Source organism: Castor canadensis, chromosome 10 (assembly GCF_047511655.1).
Source record: "Castor canadensis chromosome 10, mCasCan1.hap1v2, whole genome shotgun sequence".
In the NCBI taxonomy this organism is placed as follows: domain Eukaryota; kingdom Metazoa; phylum Chordata; class Mammalia; order Rodentia; family Castoridae; genus Castor; species Castor canadensis.
This window is the reverse complement of record NC_133395.1, coordinates 87,281,791-87,301,212: the sequence shown is the minus strand read 5'-3', so window position 1 is coordinate 87,301,212 and position 19,422 is coordinate 87,281,791. Positions and strand designations below refer to the sequence as shown.

Sequence of the window (19,422 nt, the reverse complement as noted above, 5' to 3'; positions counted from 1 at the left end):
TGCCAGGACCCTCTGCTCCGCCTTGGAAAACCCACCTTCTGCAATGTATGCCCAACGCAATCAGGCCGAGCAGATTGACCCCCTCGGCCCGGCCCCAGTGTGTGATGGGGCTCTGTGCGTGAGGGCTTGCTCTTCCCCTCCTACACCAGGCACGGCATCTAACACACACACACACACACACACACACACCACGCAGAGACACCCAGACCACGCACGCACGCACGGGGACGCACCCTCCTCTCCCCCACCCCACACACGAGCAGCCGAAGGACAAGAGGGTATGGCTGGGGCCTGAGCGGGAACAAGCGAAGCCTTGGTTTGCGGCCCCTCGGCCAACTGCATCAGGATTTTTGTCTGGGCTCGGAGGCCAGAGGATCTCTGCCATTTGCTAGCAGGGCCAGGGATGGCAGGAGGGTGGGTACGGGGCTCAGCCAGGGCCAGTTCTGCTGGCACGATCCTGTAGCACGTGGCCGCGTAGCACGGGGCCGGGTCTGAAGGAGGCCAAGCAGGGGCACAAGACCCAGCAGCGGCACAGGGAAGAGGCCCAGGGCACCCAGGAGCAGACGAGACCCGGGAGTCGTGCGTGCTTGGCGTGGCCGCGGGCCCCGTGACGCCCGAGGACTCGAGTGCTCAGCCCCGTGTAGTGGCCGCGAAGGCCTGCCTGGGAGAAACGCCCCGGGAGGCCGGCAGGAACCCGGGATCGGAAGGGATGTGGAGGGGCCCCGGGTCGGAGGAGATGGCTTTGGCTGTGTTTGGTTTTGTTTCTTCTTCCCAAGATCCCGGGTGTGAAAGGGGCCAGAGGTGAAGTCCTGGGCTGGAAAGCCTCACGATTCAGCCCCGCAGCCCCAGGCCCTGAGTGTGGAGGAGGGCGGAGCGGGTCGGCGAAGGGCGCGGCTGCCGTTTTCCTGATGGGCTGGAGGGGCAGTGGCGCTTTCCGGACGAAGAGGACCGGAAGGGTCCCCGAGACCTCCGCTGGGAGCCACGCACCCACCCAAGGATACGGCTCCAGGAGGCGACGGAGGAGGGCGGCTGCTTGCCCTGGCCCGAGCTGTGCGTCCCCCGCCTTGGCCACAGCAGTGGACATTCCCAGAAGAACAAGCGCCCGAGAGCACTGAGAAATTTTCCCCCGAGAAAACTTGACCCTCGTCCTGGCAGCAGGACACCTCGGGAAGAAAGCCACCCAGCGGCCACCTGGGCGAGACCGGCTGCCCGAGCAGGCGCGCGGGGCCTCTGGCCGCTGGCCCCGGGCTGCCAGCCCCCACCCGGACTCCCAGCCGTGCCAGGAGAGCAGCGTGGAGACGCACGCCGGGGCCCTCGGCAGGCTCTTGGGGCTCCCGGAGGCGGCGGCTAGCGTCTACGGCCATACCACCCTGAACGCGCCCGATCTCGTCTGATCTCGGAAGCTAAGCAGGGTCGGGCCTGGTTAGTACTTGGATGGGAGACCGCCTGGGAATACCGGGTGCTGTAGGCTTTTGCTCCTCCCTCCCTCGCTGCTCCTTTTGTCTTCGGGGACTTCGCCACCACCCCCCCCACCACCACCACCACCCCCAGCACCACCACCACCACCACCACCACAACGACCCACCGTGACCACGACCCCGACCCCGTCCGGGCCACCCGCCAGACCCACGCACACCGAATCCTCACAGCTACGTCCCCGAATCCTCTCCCCTCCCCACACTCTCCTGGGGCGCGCGCCCGTGACACGGGTCACCAGCGAGGTTGGTCCCAGTCCACGTTGGGGACCGCTCCCCAACTGCCCTCCAGGCGGGCGGGGAGGGACGTGCGGAAGCCATGAGAAAGTGGGTCCTGCACCCCAGCGGGCCCCACAGCGGGACGCGCCACACCTGGGCTCGCCACAAGGTGGTGCACTGGGTCCAGGGCAAGACGCCAGGGGACAGAGAAGCAGGGAGCCTCAGTCGGGTGCTGCTCCACGTCGCGCTCCGTCGCTCAACCCAAGACAGGGCAGCCAGCGCGCGACCTCTACGTGGGATCCCGCCTCCCACGGCAGAGCCTGCGGTCACAGGGACAGAGGGCGCAGGCCGCCAGAGCTCCAGATGCCAGCGGCAGCTCCCCGTCCCGCTCAAAGGGAGGGAGGGCCGCCGCTGGCGCCCAGTCGCCTGTGCCACCCTCCGGGTCTCAAAGCACTCCTCAGTCAGCTCAAGGACCGGGGCCACCTGGCCTTCGGGGTCACATGGGCTTGGGCACGACGGAAGGGACCGCTTGCCCCCGTGGAACAGACATTCTCCCCGTGGACAACCTCAGGTGCCGGGACCCTCTGCTCCGCCTTGGAAAACCCACCTTCTGCAATGTATGCCCAACGCAATCAGGCCGAGCAGATTGACCCCCTCGGCCCGGCCCCAGTGTGTGATGGGGCTCTGTGCGTGAGGGCTTGCTCTTCCCCACCTACACCAGGCACGGCATCTAACACACACACACACACACACACACACCACGCAGAGACACCCAGACCACGCACGCACGCACGGGGACGCACCCTCCTCTCCCCCACCCCACACACGAGCAGCCGAAGGACAAGAGGGTATGGCTGGGGCCTGAGCGGGAACAAGCGAAGCCTTGGTTTGCGGCCCCTCGGCCAACTGCATCAGGATTTTTGTCTGGGCTCGGAGGCCAGAGGATCTCTGCCATTTGCTAGCAGGGCCAGGGATGGCAGGAGGGTGGGTACGGGGCTCAGCCAGGGCCAGTTCTGCTGGCACGATCCTGTAGCACGTGGCCGCGTAGCACGGGGCCGGGTCTGAAGGAGGCCAAGCAGGGGCACAAGACCCAGCAGCGGCACAGGGAAGAGGCCCAGGGCACCCAGGAGCAGACGAGACCCAGGAGTCGTGCGTGCTTGGCGTGGCCGCGGGCCCCGTGACGCCCGAGGACTCGAGTGCTCAGCCCCGTGTAGTGGCCGCGAAGGCCTGCCTGGGAGAAACGCCCCGGGAGGCCGGCAGGAACCCGGGATCGGAAGGGATGTGGAGGGGCCCCGGGTCGGAGGAGATGGCTTTGGCTGTGTTTGGTTTTGTTTCTTCTTCCCAAGATCCCGGGTGTGAAAGGGGCCAGAGGTGAAGTCCTGGGCTGGAAAGCCTCACGATTCAGCCCCGCAGCCCCAGGCCCTGAGTGTGGAGGAGGGCGGAGCGGGTCGGCGAAGGGCGCGGCTGCCGTTTTCCTGATGGGCTGGAGGGGCAGTGGCGCTTTCCGGACGAAGAGGACCGGAAGGGTCCCCGAGACCTCCGCTGGGAGCCACGCACCCACCCAAGGATACGGCTCCAGGAGGCGACGGAGGAGGGCGGCTGCTTGCCCTGGCCCGAGCTGTGCGTCCCCCGCCTTGGCCACAGCAGTGGACATTCCCAGAAGAACAAGCGCCCGAGAGCACTGAGAAATTTTCCCCCGAGAAAACTTGACCCTCGTCCTGGCAGCAGGACACCTCGGGAAGAAAGCCACCCAGCGGCCACCTGGGCGAGACCGGCTGCCCGAGCAGGCGCGCGGGGCCTCTGGCCGCTGGCCCCGGGCTGCCAGCCCCCACCCGGACTCCCAGCCGTGCCAGGAGAGCAGCGTGGAGACGCACGCCGGGGCCCTCGGCAGGCTCTTGGGGCTCCCGGAGGCGGCGGCTAGCGTCTACGGCCATACCACCCTGAACGCGCCCGATCTCGTCTGATCTCGGAAGCTAAGCAGGGTCGGGCCTGGTTAGTACTTGGATGGGAGACCGCCTGGGAATACCGGGTGCTGTAGGCTTTTGCTCCTCCCTCCCTTGCTGCTCCTTTTGTCTTCGGGGACTTCGCCACCACCCCCCCCACCACCACCACCACCCCCAGCACCACCACCACCACCACCACCACAACGACCCACCGTGACCACGACCTCGACCCCGTCCGGGCCACCCGCCAGACCCACGCACACCGAATCCTCACAGCTACGTCCCCGAATCCTCTCCCCTCCCCACACTCTCCTGGGGCGCGCGCCCGCGACACGGGTCACCAGCGAGGTTGGTCCCAGGCCACGTTGGGGACCGCTCCCCAACTGCCCTCCAGGCGGGCGGGGAGGGACGTGCGGAAGCCATGAGAAAGTGGGTCCTGCACCCCAGCGGGCCCCACAGCGGGACGCGCCACACCTGGGCTCGCCACAAGGTGGTGCACTGGGTCCAGGGCAAGACGCCAGGGGACAGAGAAGCAGGGAGCCTCAGTCGGGTGCTGCTCCACGTCGCGCTCCGTCGCTCAACCCAAGACAGGGCAGCCAGCGCGCGACCTCTACGTGGGATCCCGCCTCCCACGGCAGAGCCTGCGGTCACAGGGACAGAGGGCGCAGGCCGCCAGAGCTCCGGATGCCAGCGGCAGCTCCCCGTCCCGCTCAAAGGGAGGGAGGGCCGCCGCTGGCGCCCAGTCGCCTGTGCCACCCTCCGGGTCTCAAAGCACTCCTCAGTCAGCTCAAGGACCGGGGCCACCTGGCCTTCGGGGTCACATGGGCTTGGGCACGACGGAAGGGACCGCTTGCCCCCGTGGAACAGACATTCTCCCCGTGGACAACCTCAGGTGCCGGGACCCTCTGCTCCGCCTTGGAAAACCCACCTTCTGCAATGTATGCCCAACGCAATCAGGCCGAGCAGATTGACCCCCTCGGCCCGGCCCCAGTGTGTGATGGGGCTCTGTGCGTGAGGGCTTGCTCTTCCCCACCTACACCAGGCACGGCATCTAACACACACACACACACACACACACACCACGCAGAGACACCCAGACCACGCACGCACGCACGGGGACGCACCCTCCTCTCCCCCACCCCACACACGAGCAGCCGAAGGACAAGAGGGTATGGCTGGGGCCTGAGCGGGAACAAGCGAAGCCTTGGTTTGCGGCCCCTCGGCCAACTGCATCAGGATTTTTGTCTGGGCTCGGAGGCCAGAGGATCTCTGCCATTTGCTAGCAGGGCCAGGGATGGCAGGAGGGTGGGTACGGGGCTCAGCCAGGGCCAGTTCTGCTGGCACGATCCTGTAGCACGTGGCCGCGTAGCACGGGGCCGGGTCTGAAGGAGGCCAAGCAGGGGCACAAGACCCAGCAGCGGCACAGGGAAGAGGCCCAGGGCACCCAGGAGCAGACGAGACCCGGGAGTCGTGCGTGCTTGGCGTGGCCGCGGGCCCCGTGACGCCCGAGGACTCGAGTGCTCAGCCCCGTGTAGTGGCCGCGAAGGCCTGCCTGGGAGAAACGCCCCGGGAGGCCGGCAGGAACCCGGGATCGGAAGGGATGTGGAGGGGCCCCGGGTCGGAGGAGATGGCTTTGGCTGTGTTTGGTTTTGTTTCTTCTTCCCAAGATCCCGGGTGTGAAAGGGGCCAGAGGTGAAGTCCTGGGCTGGAAAGCCTCACGATTCAGCCCCGCAGCCCCAGGCCCTGAGTGTGGAGGAGGGCGGAGCGGGTCGGCGAAGGGCGCGGCTGCCGTTTTCCTGATGGGCTGGAGGGGCAGTGGCGCTTTCCGGACGAAGAGGACCGGAAGGGTCCCCGAGACCTCCGCTGGGAGCCACGCACCCACCCAAGGATACGGCTCCAGGAGGCGACGGAGGAGGGCGGCTGCTTGCCCTGACCCGAGCTGTGCGTCCCCCGCCTTGGCCACAGCAGTGGACATTCCCAGAAGAACAAGCGCCCGAGAGCACTGAGAAATTTTCCCCCGAGAAAACTTGACCCTCGTCCTGGCAGCAGGACACCTCGGGAAGAAAGCCACCCAGCGGCCACCTGGGCGAGACCGGCTGCCCGAGCAGGCGCGCGGAGCCTCTGGCCGCTGGCCCCGGGCTGCCAGCCCCCACCCGGACTCCCAGCCGTGCCAGGAGAGCAGCGTGGAGACGCACGCCGGGGCCCTCGGCAGGCTCTTGGGGCTCCCGGAGGCGGCGGCTAGCGTCTACGGCCATACCACCCTGAACGCGCCCGATCTCGTCTGATCTCGGAAGCTAAGCAGGGTCGGGCCTGGTTAGTACTTGGATGGGAGACCGCCTGGGAATACCGGGTGCTGTAGGCTTTTGCTCCTCCCTCCCTCGCTGCTCCTTTTGTCTTCGGGGACTTCGCCACCACCCCCCCCACCACCACCACCACCCCCAGCACCACCACCACCACCACCACCACAACGACCCACCGTGACCACGACCCCGACCCCGTCCGGGCCACCCGCCAGACCCACGCACACCGAATCCTCACAGCTACGTCCCCGAATCCTCTCCCCTCCCCACACTCTCCTGGGGCGCGCGCCCGCGACACGGGTCACCAGCGAGGTTGGTCCCAGGCCACGTTGGGGACCGCTCCCCAACTGCCCTCCAGGCGGGCGGGGAGGGACGTGCGGAAGCCATGAGAAAGTGGGTCCTGCACCCCAGCGGGCCCCACAGCGGGACGCGCCACACCTGGGCTCGCCACAAGGTGGTGCACTGGGTCCAGGGCAAGACGCCAGGGGACAGAGAAGCAGGGAGCCTCAGTCGGGTGCTGCTCCACGTCGCGCTCCGTCGCTCAACCCAAGACAGGGCAGCCAGCGCGCGACCTCTACGTGGGATCCCGCCTCCCACGGCAGAGCCTGCGGTCACAGGGACAGAGGGCGCAGGCCGCCAGAGCTCCGGATGCCAGCGGCAGCTCCCCGTCCCGCTCAAAGGGAGGGAGGGCCGCCGCTGGCGCCCAGTCGCCTGTGCCACCCTCCGGGTCTCAAAGCACTCCTCAGTCAGCTCAAGGACCGGGGCCACCTGGCCTTCGGGGTCACATGGGCTTGGGCACGACGGAAGGGACCGCTTGCCCCCGTGGAACAGACATTCTCCCCGTGGACAACCTCAGGTGCCGGGACCCTCTGCTCCGCCTTGGAAAACCCACCTTCTGCAATGTATGCCCAACGCAATCAGGCCGAGCAGATTGACCCCCTCGGCCCGGCCCCAGTGTGTGATGGGGCTCTGTGCGTGAGGGCTTGCTCTTCCCCACCTACACCAGGCACGGCATCTAACACACACACACACACACACACACACACCACGCAGAGACACCCAGACCACGCACGCACGCACGGGGACGCACCCTCCTCTCCCCCACCCCACACACGAGCAGCCGAAGGACAAGAGGGTATGGCTGGGGCCTGAGCGGGAACAAGCGAAGCCTTGGTTTGCGGCCCCTCGGCCAACTGCATCAGGATTTTTGTCTGGGCTCGGAGGCCAGAGGATCTCTGCCATTTGCTAGCAGGGCCAGGGATGGCAGGAGGGTGGGTACGGGGCTCAGCCAGGGCCAGTTCTGCTGGCACGATCCTGTAGCACGTGGCCGCGTAGCACGGGGCCGGGTCTGAAGGAGGCCAAGCAGGGGCACAAGACCCAGCAGCGGCACAGGGAAGAGGCCCAGGGCACCCAGGAGCAGACGAGACCCGGGAGTCGTGCGTGCTTGGCGTGGCCGCGGGCCCCGTGACGCCCGAGGACTCGAGTGCTCAGCCCCGTGTAGTGGCCGCGAAGGCCTGCCTGGGAGAAACGCCCCGGGAGGCCGGCAGGAACCCGGGATCGGAAGGGATGTGGAGGGGCCCCGGGTCGGAGGAGATGGCTTTGGCTGTGTTTGGTTTTGTTTCTTCTTCCCAAGATCCCGGGTGTGAAAGGGGCCAGAGGTGAAGTCCTGGGCTGGAAAGCCTCACGATTCAGCCCCGCAGCCCCAGGCCCTGAGTGTGGAGGAGGGCGGAGCGGGTCGGCGAAGGGCGCGGCTGCCGTTTTCCTGATGGGCTGGAGGGGCAGTGGCGCTTTCCGGACGAAGAGGACCGGAAGGGTCCCCGAGACCTCCGCTGGGAGCCACGCACCCACCCAAGGATACGGCTCCAGGAGGCGACGGAGGAGGGCGGCTGCTTGCCCTGGCCCGAGCTGTGCGTCCCCCGCCTTGGCCACAGCAGTGGACATTCCCAGAAGAACAAGCGCCCGAGAGCACTGAGAAATTTTCCCCCGAGAAAACTTGACCCTCGTCCTGGCAGCAGGACACCTCGGGAAGAAAGCCACCCAGCGGCCACCTGGGCGAGACCGGCTGCCCGAGCAGGCGCGCGGGGCCTCTGGCCGCTGGCCCCGGGCTGCCAGCCCCCACCCGGACTCCCAGCCGTGCCAGGAGAGCAGCGTGGAGACGCACGCCGGGGCCCTCGGCAGGCTCTTGGGGCTCCCGGAGGCGGCGGCTAGCGTCTACGGCCATACCACCCTGAACGCGCCCGATCTCGTCTGATCTCGGAAGCTAAGCAGGGTCGGGCCTGGTTAGTACTTGGATGGGAGACCGCCTGGGAATACCGGGTGCTGTAGGCTTTTGCTCCTCCCTCCCTCGCTGCTCCTTTTGTCTTCGGGGACTTCGCCACCACCCCCCCCACCACCACCACCACCCCCAGCACCACCACCACCACCACCACCACAACGACCCACCGTGACCACGACCCCGACCCCGTCCGGGCCACCCGCCAGACCCACGCACACCGAATCCTCACAGCTACGTCCCCGAATCCTCTCCCCTCCCCACACTCTCCTGGGGCGCGCGCCCGCGACACGGGTCACCAGCGAGGTTGGTCCCAGGCCACGTTGGGGACCGCTCCCCAACTGCCCTCCAGGCGGGCGGGGAGGGACGTGCGGAAGCCATGAGAAAGTGGGTCCTGCACCCCAGCGGGCCCCACAGCGGGACGCGCCACACCTGGGCTCGCCACAAGGTGGTGCACTGGGTCCAGGGCAAGACGCCAGGGGACAGAGAAGCAGGGAGCCTCAGTCGGGTGCTGCTCCACGTCGCGCTCCGTCGCTCAACCCAAGACAGGGCAGCCAGCGCGCGACCTCTACGTGGGATCCCGCCTCCCACGGCAGAGCCTGCGGTCACAGGGACAGAGGGCGCAGGCCGCCAGAGCTCCGGATGCCAGCGGCAGCTCCCCGTCCCACTCAAAGGGAGGGAGGGCCGCCGCTGGCGCCCAGTCGCCTGTGCCACCCTTCGGGTCTCAAAGCACTCCTCAGTCAGCTCAAGGACCGGGGCCACCTGGCCTTCGGGGTCACATGGGCTTGGGCACGACGGAAGGGACCGCTTGCCCCCGTGGAACAGACATTCTCCCCGTGGACAACCTCAGGTGCCGGGACCCTCTGCTCCGCCTTGGAAAACCCACCTTCTGCAATGTATGCCCAACGCAATCAGGCCGAGCAGATTGACCCCCTCGGCCCGGCCCCAGTGTGTGATGGGGCTCTGTGCGTGAGGGCTTGCTCTTCCCCACCTACACCAGGCACGGCATCTAACACACACACACACACACACACACACCACGCAGAGACACCCAGACCACGCACGCACGCACGGGGACGCACCCTCCTCTCCCCCACCCCACACACGAGCAGCCGAAGGACAAGAGGGTATGGCTGGGGCCTGAGCGGGAACAAGCGAAGCCTTGGTTTGCGGCCCCTCGGCCAACTGCATCAGGATTTTTGTCTGGGCTCGGAGGCCAGAGGATCTCTGCCATTTGCTAGCAGGGCCAGGGATGGCAGGAGGGTGGGTACGGGGCTCAGCCAGGGCCAGTTCTGCTGGCACGATCCTGTAGCACGTGGCCGCGTAGCACGGGGCCGGGTCTGAAGGAGGCCAAGCAGGGGCACAAGACCCAGCAGCGGCACAGGGAAGAGGCCCAGGGCACCCAGGAGCAGACGAGACCCGGGAGTCGTGCGTGCTTGGCGTGGCCGCGGGCCCCGTGACGCCCGAGGACTCGAGTGCTCAGCCCCGTGTAGTGGCCGCGAAGGCCTGCCTGGGAGAAACGCCCCGGGAGGCCGGCAGGAACCCGGGATCGGAAGGGATGTGGAGGGGCCCCGGGTCGGAGGAGATGGCTTTGGCTGTGTTTGGTTTTGTTTCTTCTTCCCAAGATCCCGGGTGTGAAAGGGGCCAGAGGTGAAGTCCTGGGCTGGAAAGCCTCACGATTCAGCCCCGCAGCCCCAGGCCCTGAGTGTGGAGGAGGGCGGAGCGGGTCGGCGAAGGGCGCGGCTGCCGTTTTCCTGATGGGCTGGAGGGGCAGTGGCGCTTTCCGGACGAAGAGGACCGGAAGGGTCCCCGAGACCTCCGCTGGGAGCCACGCACCCACCCAAGGATACGGCTCCAGGAGGCGACGGAGGAGGGCGGCTGCTTGCCCTGGCCCGAGCTGTGCGTCCCCCGCCTTGGCCACAGCAGTGGACATTCCCAGAAGAACAAGCGCCCGAGAGCACTGAGAAATTTTCCCCCGAGAAAACTTGACCCTCGTCCTGGCAGCAGGACACCTCGGGAAGAAAGCCACCCAGCGGCCACCTGGGCGAGACCGGCTGCCCGAGCAGGCGCGCGGGGCCTCTGGCCGCTGGCCCCGGGCTGCCAGCCCCCACCCGGACTCCCAGCCGTGCCAGGAGAGCAGCGTGGAGACGCACGCCGGGGCCCTCGGCAGGCTCTTGGGGCTCCCGGAGGCGGCGGCTAGCGTCTACGGCCATACCACCCTGAACGCGCCCGATCTCGTCTGATCTCGGAAGCTAAGCAGGGTCGGGCCTGGTTAGTACTTGGATGGGAGACCGCCTGGGAATACCGGGTGCTGTAGGCTTTTGCTCCTCCCTCCCTCGCTGCTCCTTTTGTCTTCGGGGACTTCGCCACCACCCCCCCCACCACCACCACCACCCCCAGCACCACCACCACCACCACCACCACAACGACCCACCGTGACCACGACCCCGACCCCGTCCGGGCCACCCGCCAGACCCACGCACACCGAATCCTCACAGCTACGTCCCCGAATCCTCTCCCCTCCCCACACTCTCCTGGGGCGCGCGCCCGCGACACGGGTCACCAGCGAGGTTGGTCCCAGGCCACGTTGGGGACCGCTCCCCAACTGCCCTCCAGGCGGGCGGGGAGGGACGTGCGGAAGCCATGAGAAAGTGGGTCCTGCACCCCAGCGGGCCCCACAGCGGGACGCGCCACACCTGGGCTCGCCACAAGGTGGTGCACTGGGTCCAGGGCAAGACGCCAGGGGACAGAGAAGCAGGGAGCCTCAGTCGGGTGCTGCTCCACGTCGCGCTCCGTCGCTCAACCCAAGACAGGGCAGCCAGCGCGCGACCTCTACGTGGGATCCCGCCTCCCACGGCAGAGCCTGCGGTCACAGGGACAGAGGGCGCAGGCCGCCAGAGCTCCGGATGCCAGCGGCAGCTCCCCGTCCCGCTCAAAGGGAGGGAGGGCCGCCGCTGGCGCCCAGTCGCCTGTGCCACCCTCCGGGTCTCAAAGCACTCCTCAGTCAGCTCAAGGACCGGGGCCACCTGGCCTTCGGGGTCACATGGGCTTGGGCACGACGGAAGGGACCGCTTGCCCCCGTGGAACAGACATTCTCCCCGTGGACAACCTCAGGTGCCGGGACCCTCTGCTCCGCCTTGGAAAACCCACCTTCTGCAATGTATGCCCAACGCAATCAGGCCGAGCAGATTGACCCCCTCGGCCCGGCCCCAGTGTGTGATGGGGCTCTGTGCGTGAGGGCTTGCTCTTCCCCACCTACACCAGGCACGGCATCTAACACACACACACACACACACACACACCACGCAGAGACACCCAGACCACGCACGCACGCACGGGGACGCACCCTCCTCTCCCCCACCCCACACACGAGCAGCCGAAGGACAAGAGGGTATGGCTGGGGCCTGAGCGGGAACAAGCGAAGCCTTGGTTTGCGGCCCCTCGGCCAACTGCATCAGGATTTTTGTCTGGGCTCGGAGGCCAGAGGATCTCTGCCATTTGCTAGCAGGGCCAGGGATGGCAGGAGGGTGGGTACGGGGCTCAGCCAGGGCCAGTTCTGCTGGCACGATCCTGTAGCACGTGGCCGCGTAGCACGGGGCCGGGTCTGAAGGAGGCCAAGCAGGGGCACAAGACCCAGCAGCGGCACAGGGAAGAGGCCCAGGGCACCCAGGAGCAGACGAGACCCGGGAGTCGTGCGTGCTTGGCGTGGCCGCGGGCCCCGTGACGCCCGAGGACTCGAGTGCTCAGCCCCGTGTAGTGGCCGCGAAGGCCTGCCTGGGAGAAACGCCCCGGGAGGCCGGCAGGAACCCGGGATCGGAAGGGATGTGGAGGGGCCCCGGGTCGGAGGAGATGGCTTTGGCTGTGTTTGGTTTTGTTTCTTCTTCCCAAGATCCCGGGTGTGAAAGGGGCCAGAGGTGAAGTCCTGGGCTGGAAAGCCTCACGATTCAGCCCCGCAGCCCCAGGCCCTGAGTGTGGAGGAGGGCGGAGCGGGTCGGCGAAGGGCGCGGCTGCCGTTTTCCTGATGGGCTGGAGGGGCAGTGGCGCTTTCCGGACGAAGAGGACCGGAAGGGTCCCCGAGACCTCCGCTGGGAGCCACGCACCCACCCAAGGATACGGCTCCAGGAGGCGACGGAGGAGGGCGGCTGCTTGCCCTGGCCCGAGCTGTGCGTCCCCCGCCTTGGCCACAGCAGTGGACATTCCCAGAAGAACAAGCGCCCGAGAGCACTGAGAAATTTTCCCCCGAGAAAACTTGACCCTCGTCCTGGCAGCAGGACACCTCGGGAAGAAAGCCACCCAGCGGCCACCTGGGCGAGACCGGCTGCCCGAGCAGGCGCGCGGGGCCTCTGGCCGCTGGCCCCGGGCTGCCAGCCCCCACCCGGACTCCCAGCCGTGCCAGGAGAGCAGCGTGGAGACGCACGCCGGGGCCCTCGGCAGGCTCTTGGGGCTCCCGGAGGCGGCGGCTAGCGTCTACGGCCATACCACCCTGAACGCGCCCGATCTCGTCTGATCTCGGAAGCTAAGCAGGGTCGGGCCTGGTTAGTACTTGGATGGGAGACCGCCTGGGAATACCGGGTGCTGTAGGCTTTTGCTCCTCCCTCCCTCGCTGCTCCTTTTGTCTTCGGGGACTTCGCCACCACCCCCCCCACCACCACCACCACCCCCAGCACCACCACCACCACCACCACCACAACGACCCACCGTGACCACGACCCCGACCCCGTCCGGGCCACCCGCCAGACCCACGCACACCGAATCCTCACAGCTACGTCCCCGAATCCTCTCCCCTCCCCACACTCTCCTGGGGCGCGCGCCCGCGACACGGGTCACCAGCGAGGTTGGTCCCAGGCCACGTTGGGGACCGCTCCCCAACTGCCCTCCAGGCGGGCGGGGAGGGACGTGCGGAAGCCATGAGAAAGTGGGTCCTGCACCCCAGCGGGCCCCACAGCGGGACGCGCCACACCTGGGCTCGCCACAAGGTGGTGCACTGGGTCCAGGGCAAGACGCCAGGGGACAGAGAAGCAGGGAGCCTCAGTCGGGTGCTGCTCCACGTCGCGCTCCGTCGCTCAACCCAAGACAGGGCAGCCAGCGCGCGACCTCTACGTGGGATCCCGCCTCCCACGGCAGAGCCTGCGGTCACAGGGACAGAGGGCGCAGGCCGCCAGAGCTCCGGATGCCAGCGGCAGCTCCCCGTCCCGCTCAAAGGGAGGGAGGGCCGCCGCTGGCGCCCAGTCGCCTGTGCCACCCTCCGGGTCTCAAAGCACTCCTCAGTCAGCTCAAGGACCGGGGCCACCTGGCCTTCGGGGTCACATGGGCTTGGGCACGACGGAAGGGACCGCTTGCCCCCGTGGAACAGACATTCTCCCCGTGGACAACCTCAGGTGCCGGGACCCTCTGCTCCGCCTTGGAAAACCCACCTTCTGCAATGTATGCCCAACGCAATCAGGCCGAGCAGATTGACCCCCTCGGCCCGGCCCCAGTGTGTGATGGGGCTCTGTGCGTGAGGGCTTGCTCTTCCCCACCTACACCAGGCACGGCATCTAACACACACACACACACACACACACACCACGCAGAGACACCCAGACCACGCACGCACGCACGGGGACGCACCCTCCTCTCCCCCACCCCACACACGAGCAGCCGAAGGACAAGAGGGTATGGCTGGGGCCTGAGCGGGAACAAGCGAAGCCTTGGTTTGCGGCCCCTCGGCCAACTGCATCAGGATTTTTGTCTGGGCTCGGAGGCCAGAGGATCTCTGCCATTTGCTAGCAGGGCCAGGGATGGCAGGAGGGTGGGTACGGGGCTCAGCCAGGGCCAGTTCTGCTGGCACGATCCTGTAGCACGTGGCCGCGTAGCACGGGGCCGGGTCTGAAGGAGGCCAAGCAGGGGCACAAGACCCAGCAGCGGCACAGGGAAGAGGCCCAGGGCACCCAGGAGCAGACGAGACCCGGGAGTCGTGCGTGCTTGGCGTGGCCGCGGGCCCCGTGACGCCCGAGGACTCGAGTGCTCAGCCCCGTGTAGTGGCCGCGAAGGCCTGCCTGGGAGAAACGCCCCGGGAGGCCGGCAGGAACCCGGGATCGGAAGGGATGTGGAGGGGCCCCGGGTCGGAGGAGATGGCTTTGGCTGTGTTTGGTTTTGTTTCTTCTTCCCAAGATCCCGGGTGTGAAAGGGGCCAGAGGTGAAGTCCTGGGCTGGAAAGCCTCACGATTCAGCCCCGCAGCCCCAGGCCCTGAGTGTGGAGGAGGGCGGAGCGGGTCGGCGAAGGGCGCGGCTGCCGTTTTCCTGATGGGCTGGAGGGGCAGTGGCGCTTTCCGGACGAAGAGGACCGGAAGGGTCCCCGAGACCTCCGCTGGGAGCCACGCACCCACCCAAGGATACGGCTCCAGGAGGCGACGGAGGAGGGCGGCTGCTTGCCCTGGCCCGAGCTGTGCGTCCCCCGCCTTGGCCACAGCAGTGGACATTCCCAGAAGAACAAGCGCCCGAGAGCACTGAGAAATTTTCCCCCGAGAAAACTTGACCCTCGTCCTGGCAGCAGGACACCTCGGGAAGAAAGCCACCCAGCGGCCACCTGGGCGAGACCGGCTGCCCGAGCAGGCGCGCGGGGCCTCTGGCCGCTGGCCCCGGGCTGCCAGCCCCCACCCGGACTCCCAGCCGTGCCAGGAGAGCAGCGTGGAGACGCACGCCGGGGCCCTCGGCAGGCTCTTGGGGCTCCCGGAGGCGGCGGCTAGCGTCTACGGCCATACCACCCTGAACGCGCCCGATCTCGTCTGATCTCGGAAGCTAAGCAGGGTCGGGCCTGGTTAGTACTTGGATGGGAGACCGCCTGGGAATACCGGGTGCTGTAGGCTTTTGCTCCTCCCTCCCTCGCTGCTCCTTTTGTCTTCGGGGACTTCGCCACCACCCCCCCCACCACCACCACCACCCCCAGCACCACCACCACCACCACCACCACAACGACCCACCGTGACCACGACCCCGACCCCGTCCGGGCCACCCGCCAGACCCACGCACACCGAATCCTCACAGCTACGTCCCCGAATCCTCTCCCCTCCCCACACTCTCCTGGGGCGCGCGCCCGCGACACGGGTCACCAGCGAGGTTGGTCCCAGGCCACGTTGGGGACCGCTCCCCAACTGCCCTCCAGGCGGGCGGGGAGGGACGTGCGGAAGCCATGAGAAAGTGGGTCCTGCACCCCAGCGGGCCCCACAGCGGGACGCGCCACACCTGGGCTCGCCACAAGGTGGTGCACTGGGTCCAGGGCAAGACGCCAGGGGACAGAGAAGCAGGGAGCCTCAGTCGGGTGCTGCTCCACGTCGCGCTCCGTCGCTCAACCCAAGACAGGGCAGCCAGCGCGCGACCTCTACGTGGGATCCCGCCTCCCACGGCAGAGCCTGCGGTCACAGGGACAGAGGGCGCAGGCCGCCAGAGCTCCGGATGCCAGCGGCAGCTCCCCGTCCCGCTCAAAGGGAGGGAGGGCCGCCGCTGGCGCCCAGTCGCCTGTGCCACCCTCCGGGTCTCAAAGCACTCCTCAGTCAGCTCAAGGACCGGGGCCACCTGGCCTTCGGGGTCACATGGGCTTGGGCACGACGGAAGGGACCGCTTGCCCCCGTGGAACAGACATTCTCCCCGTGGACAACCTCAGGTGCCGGGACCCTCTGCTCCGCCTTGGAAAACCCACCTTCTGCAATGTATGCCCAACGCAATCAGGCCGAGCAGATTGACCCCCTCGGCCCGGCCCCAGTGTGTGATGGGGCTCTGTGCGTGAGGGCTTGCTCTTCCCCACCTACACCAGGCACGGCATCTAACACACACACACACACACACACACACCACGCAGAGACACCCAGACCACGCACGCACGCACGGGTACGCACCCTCCTCTCCCCCACCCCACACACGAGCAGCCGAAGGACAAGAGGGTATGGCTGGGGCCTGAGCGGGAACAAGCGAAGCCTTGGTTTGCGGCCCCTCGGCCAACTGCATCAGGATTTTTGTCTGGGCTCGGAGGCCAGAGGATCTCTGCCATTTGCTAGCAGGGCCAGGGATGGCAGGAGGGTGGGTACGGGGCTCAGCCAGGGCCAGTTCTGCTGGCACGATCCTGTAGCACGTGGCCGCGTAGCACGGGGCCGGGTCTGAAGGAGGCCAAGCAGGGGCACAAGACCCAGCAGCGGCACAGGGAAGAGGCCCAGGGCACCCAGGAGCAGACGAGACCCGGGAGTCGTGCGTGCTTGGCGTGGCCGCGGGCCCCGTGACGCCCGAGGACTCGAGTGCTCAGCCCCGTGTAGTGGCCGCGAAGGCCTGCCTGGGAGAAACGCCCCGGGAGGCCGGCAGGAACCCGGGATCGGAAGGGATGTGGAGGGGCCCCGGGTCGGAGGAGATGGCTTTGGCTGTGTTTGGTTTTGTTTCTTCTTCCCAAGATCCCGGGTGTGAAAGGGGCCAGAGGTGAAGTCCTGGGCTGGAAAGCCTCACGATTCAGCCCCGCAGCCCCAGGCCCTGAGTGTGGAGGAGGGCGGAGCGGGTCGGCGAAGGGCGCGGCTGCCGTTTTCCTGATGGGCTGGAGGGGCAGTGGCGCTTTCCGGACGAAGAGGACCGGAAGGGTCCCCGAGACCTCCGCTGGGAGCCACGCACCCACCCAAGGATACGGCTCCAGGAGGCGACGGAGGAGGGCGGCTGCTTGCCCTGGCCCGAGCTGTGCGTCCCCCGCCTTGGCCACAGCAGTGGACATTCCCAGAAGAACAAGCGCCCGAGAGCACTGAGAAATTTTCCCCCGAGAAAACTTGACCCTCGTCCTGGCAGCAGGACACCTCGGGAAGAAAGCCACCCAGCGGCCACCTGGGCGAGACCGGCTGCCCGAGCAGGCGCGCGGGGCCTCTGGCCGCTGGCCCCGGGCTGCCAGCCCCCACCCGGACTCCCAGCCGTGCCAGGAGAGCAGCGTGGAGACGCACGCCGGGGCCCTCGGCAGGCTCTTGGGGCTCCCGGAGGCGGCGGCTAGCGTCTACGGCCATACCACCCTGAACGCGCCCGATCTCGTCTGATCTCGGAAGCTAAGCAGGGTCGGGCCTGGTTAGTACTTGGATGGGAGACCGCCTGGGAATACCGGGTGCTGTAGGCTTTTGCTCCTCCCTCCCTCGCTGCTCCTTTTGTCTTCGGGGACTTCGCCACCACCCCCCCCACCACCACCACCACCCCCAGCACCACCACCACCACCACCACCACAACGACCCACCGTGACCACGACCCCGACCCCGTCCGGGCCACCCGCCAGACCCACGCACACCGAATCCTCACAGCTACGTCCCCGAATCCTCTCCCCTCCCCACACTCTCCTGGGGCGCGCGCCCGCGACACGGGTCACCAGCGAGGTTGGTCCCAGGCCACGTTGGGGACCGCTCCCCAACTGCCCTCCAGGCGGGCGGGGAGGGACGTGCGGAAGCCATGAGAAAGTGGGTCCTGCACCCCAGCGGGCCCCACAGCGGGACGCGCCACACCTGGGCTCGCCACAAGGTGGTGCACTGGGTCCAGGGCAAGACGCCAGGGGACAGAGAAGCAGGGAGCCTCAGTCGGGTGCTGCTCCACGTCGCGCTCCGTCGCTCAACCCAAGACAGGGCAGCCAGCGCGCGACCTCTACGTGGGATCCCGCCTCCCACGGCAGAGCCTGCGGTCACAGGGACAGAGGGCGCAGGCCGCCAGAGCTCCGGATGCCAGCGGCAGCTCCCCGTCCCGCTCAAAGGGAGGGAGGGCCGCCGCTGGCGCCCAGTCGCCTGTGCCACCCTCCGGGTCTCAAAGCACTCCTCAGTCAGCTCAAGGACCGGGGCCACCTGGCCTTCGGGGTCACATGGGCTTGGGCACGACGGAAGGGACCGCTTGCCCCCGTGGAACAGACATTCTCCCCGTGGACAACCTCAGGTGCCGGGACCCTCTGCTCCGCCTTGGAAAACCCACCTTCTGCAATGTATGCCCAACGCAATCAGGCCGAGCAGATTGACCCCCTCGGCCCGGCCCCAGTGTGTGATGGGGCTCTGTGCGTGAGGGCTTGCTCTTCCCCACCTACACCAGGCACGGCATCTAACACACACACACACACACACACACACCACGCAGAGACACCCAGACCACGCACGCACGCACGGGGACGCACCCTCCTCTCCCCCACCCCACACACGAGCAGCCGAAGGACAAGAGGGTATGGCTGGGGCCTGAGCGGGAACAAGCGAAGCCTTGGTTTGCGGCCCCTCGGCCAACTGCATCAGGATTTTTGTCTGGGCTCGGAGGCCAGAGGATCTCTGCCATTTGCTAGCAGGGCCAGGGATGGCAGGAGGGTGGGTACGGGGCTCAGCCAGGGCCAGTTCTGCTGGCACGATCCTGTAGCACGTGGCCGCGTAGCACGGGGCCGGGTCTGAAGGAGGCCAAGCAGGGGCACAAGACCCAGCAGCGGCACAGGGAAGAGGCCCAGGGCACCCAGGAGCAGACGAGACCCGGGAGTCGTGCGTGCTTGGCGTGGCCGCGGGCCCCGTGACGCCCGAGGACTCGAGTGCTCAGCCCCGTGTAGTGGCCGCGAAGGCCTGCCTGGGAGAAACGCCCCGGGAGGCCGGCAGGAACCCGGGATCGGAAGGGATGTGGAGGGGCCCCGGGTCGGAGGAGATGGCTTTGGCTGTGTTTGGTTTTGTTTCTTCTTCCCAAGATCCCGGGTGTGAAAGGGGCCAGAGGTGAAGTCCTGGGCTGGAAAGCCTCACGATTCAGCCCCGCAGCCCCAGGCCCTGAGTGTGGAGGAGGGCAGAGCGGGTCGGCGAAGGGCGCGGCTGCCGTTTTCCTGATGGGCTGGAGGGGCAGTGGCGCTTTCCGGACGAAGAGGACCGGAAGGGTCCCCGAGACCTCCGCTGGGAGCCACGCACCCACCCAAGGATACGGCTCCAGGAGGCGACGGAGGAGGGCGGCTGCTTGCCCTGGCCCGAGCTGTGCGTCCCCCGCCTTGGCCACAGCAGTGGACATTCCCAGAAGAACAAGCGCCCGAGAGCACTGAGAAATTTTCCCCCGAGAAAACTTGACCCTCGTCCTGGCAGCAGGACACCTCGGGAAGAAAGCCACCCAGCGGCCACCTGGGCGAGACCGGCTGCCCGAGCAGGCGCGCGGGGCCTCTGGCCGCTGGCCCCGGGCTGCCAGCCCCCACCCGGACTCCCAGCCGTGCCAGGAGAGCAGCGTGGAGACGCACGCCG

At 67.7% G+C, this 19,422-nt stretch overlaps 8 non-coding genes across 8 annotated transcripts; all 8 read left to right on the top strand.

Moving 5' to 3' along the window:
* The first annotated feature begins 1,352 nt into the window (after positions 1-1,352).
* LOC141413509 (5S ribosomal RNA) lies at positions 1,353-1,471 on the top strand. Its single transcript, XR_012438300.1, has one exon. It is a non-coding gene; the product is annotated as a 5S ribosomal RNA (ribosomal RNA).
* Positions 1,472-3,616: 2,145 nt separating this feature from the next.
* LOC141413508 (5S ribosomal RNA) lies at positions 3,617-3,735 on the top strand. The gene has a single exon (XR_012438299.1). It is a non-coding gene; the product is annotated as a 5S ribosomal RNA (ribosomal RNA).
* Positions 3,736-5,880: 2,145 nt separating this feature from the next.
* LOC141413507 (5S ribosomal RNA) lies at positions 5,881-5,999 on the top strand. The gene has a single exon (XR_012438298.1). It is a non-coding gene; the product is annotated as a 5S ribosomal RNA (ribosomal RNA).
* Positions 6,000-8,146: 2,147 nt separating this feature from the next.
* LOC141413506 (5S ribosomal RNA) lies at positions 8,147-8,265 on the top strand. The gene has a single exon (XR_012438297.1). It is a non-coding gene; the product is annotated as a 5S ribosomal RNA (ribosomal RNA).
* Positions 8,266-10,410: 2,145 nt separating this feature from the next.
* LOC141413505 (5S ribosomal RNA) lies at positions 10,411-10,529 on the top strand. The gene has a single exon (XR_012438296.1). It is a non-coding gene; the product is annotated as a 5S ribosomal RNA (ribosomal RNA).
* Positions 10,530-12,674: 2,145 nt separating this feature from the next.
* On the top strand, positions 12,675-12,793 carry LOC141413504 (5S ribosomal RNA). The gene has a single exon (XR_012438295.1). It is a non-coding gene; the product is annotated as a 5S ribosomal RNA (ribosomal RNA).
* Positions 12,794-14,938: 2,145 nt separating this feature from the next.
* LOC141413503 (5S ribosomal RNA) lies at positions 14,939-15,057 on the top strand. Its single transcript, XR_012438294.1, has one exon. It is a non-coding gene; the product is annotated as a 5S ribosomal RNA (ribosomal RNA).
* A 2,145-nt stretch (positions 15,058-17,202) lies between these two features.
* On the top strand, positions 17,203-17,321 carry LOC141413501 (5S ribosomal RNA). Its single transcript, XR_012438292.1, has one exon. It is a non-coding gene; the product is annotated as a 5S ribosomal RNA (ribosomal RNA).
* Positions 17,322-19,422: the final 2,101 nt, after the last annotated feature.